This window comes from Chrysochloris asiatica, unplaced genomic scaffold (assembly GCF_000296735.1).
Source record: "Chrysochloris asiatica unplaced genomic scaffold, ChrAsi1.0 scaffold00013, whole genome shotgun sequence".
Classification (NCBI taxonomy): Eukaryota; Metazoa; Chordata; class Mammalia; order Afrosoricida; family Chrysochloridae; genus Chrysochloris; species Chrysochloris asiatica.
In genome coordinates, this window is record NW_006408531.1 from 15,629,974 (window position 1) to 15,632,150 (window position 2,177).

Here is a 2,177-nt window from a genome sequence, read left to right on the forward strand (position 1 = left end):
GACCCAAGCCATGGTATTTTCAGTCACCTCATATGCATGTGAAAGTTAGACAAAAATTGAGGAAGACCATAGAAGAATTGGAGCCCTGGTGTGGCGCTGTGGGCTAATGTGTCAGACTGCAAAGTCATTTGAACTGCAAGGTCGGTGGTTCAAGCTCACCAACTGCTCCTTAGAAATCCTATACAAGGTCGCTATGGGTCGGAATTCACTCAACGACACTTAACAACAACAACATAGAAGAATCAATGCATTTAAATTATAATGTTGGAGAAGAATATTAAAATACAATGTACTGGCTTTTTTTGGTCACATCACCGGGTCTCAAGATGGCTTCACAGAAGGACAAGAAGGCGAGGCTAAGAGATCAACCTGGAAGTTTAATTTGGACCTTACTCTTGCAGTAGAGGATGGAATTTTTTTATTCTGGAAATTTTGAACAATTTCTATGAAAGAAGGTGAAAGTCATTGGAAAAACTGGAAAGCTCAGAAATGTTTTAAGAAAAAATTACAGTTGTTTTTGAGAAACAGTCCTCTAGAAGGTATATATCTTACCAAGAAATACCTTAAGAACAACCTTCGTGATTGGCTTCGTATGGTTTCATCTGACAAGGAGACTTACAAATTTTGTTATTTCCAGATTAGTCAAGATGAAGATGGGTCTGAGTCTGAGGACTAAGAGGAGACTTATGGGACTTTGCTTGCTAATAAAACAATGTAGCATACTGAGAAACACCTAGGAATGGACTTTTAATATATTGGTGAATAAAAACATTGTACTTATTCATAAAAATAAAAATATAATGGACTGTCAAAAGAACAAACAAATCTGTGTTGGTAGAAGTATAGCCAGAATGTTTTTAGAAGTCAGGATGGCTAGACTTCATCTCTCATACTTCAGACATGTTATCAAGAGAGACTAATTTCTGGAGGAGGACATTATGCTTGTTAAAGTGGAGGGTCAAAGAAAAAACTAAGCCCCCCAAGGAGATGAACTGATACAGTTGCAGCAACAATAGGCTCAAATATAAACAACAATTGTGAAGATATTGCGTTCTGTTGTTCATAGGGTATCTATGAGTCGGAACAGACTCGATGATACCTAACACCAACCACAATATACTAATATGTCCTCATATAGACTCATAGAACATATTGTTGTTGTTGTCAAGTGCCGTCAAGTCGATTCTGACCCGTAGCGACCCTGTATAGGGTTTCCAAGGAGTAACTGGTGAGCTTGAACCACCGACCTTGCAATTCAAACGGCTTTGCAGTCTGGCGCATTAACCCACAGTGCCACACCAGGACTCTTCATAGAACATATTAGTGCCTGGTAAAGTGGTGGGACAGTGAGAAAGGGGGAGAGCCCCACTGCGATGGATTGACACAGTGGCAGCAACAATGTGCTCAAGTATAGCAGCAATTGTGAAGATGGTGTAGAACAGAGCTGTATTTCAAATATTTCTGTTGTACATAGAATGGCTGTGAATCAGAACCAGCTCAATGGTACTTAACAACAAACAACCAGTAGACTCAAAGTCCCTGCCCTGGAGTCAATACTCGCTCATAGCGACCTTGTATAACGTTTTAACACTGCATATTTTATGAGACTAGGTAACCTCATCTTTCTCCTGCAGAATGGCTGGTGGTCTTGAACTGCTGACCTTGTGGTTAGTAGTCCGATGCTTAATCTACAGTGCCAAAATGTCCACATATATAGCTCTCAAACATCAATTAAAAAAAAAAAAATCAGGTTCAAGAGTGTTTTAAATTAATATGTCAATGTTTTGGTGTGGCGATGCAGGATAATACACTGGACCTCAAGGTGGGTTTGAACAGCAAGGGCAACAGTTCAAACCCACCATCTGTTCCTTAGAAACCCTGTACAGGATTGCTATGAATGGGAACCAACTTGATGGCACTTAACAACAATAATAGCACTATACTCTAAGGCAATAATTCTAGACATCTTCCTGGAGCGCTTCAAAAGGCATTGCAGATATAGTACCCACTTGACATCGCTTTGAAGTCTGGATGATCAGATCTTGACTAGAAGAAGAAAGAAGAGGAAAAAAAGATAATCTGCTACAATTTGATGAACTTTACCTATATTTATGGATGTAGTCGCTCAAAAAAGGGAACAAATCTTTACAGCGAGGATCACTCCCACCCCCTCAGTA

General features: G+C 39.6%; 1 pseudogene; it reads left to right on the forward strand.

The window, feature by feature from the left end:
- Positions 1-308: 308 nt before the first annotated feature.
- On the forward strand, positions 309-676 carry LOC102815778 (annotated as a pseudogene).
- The last annotated feature ends 1,501 nt before the right edge of the window (positions 677-2,177 follow it).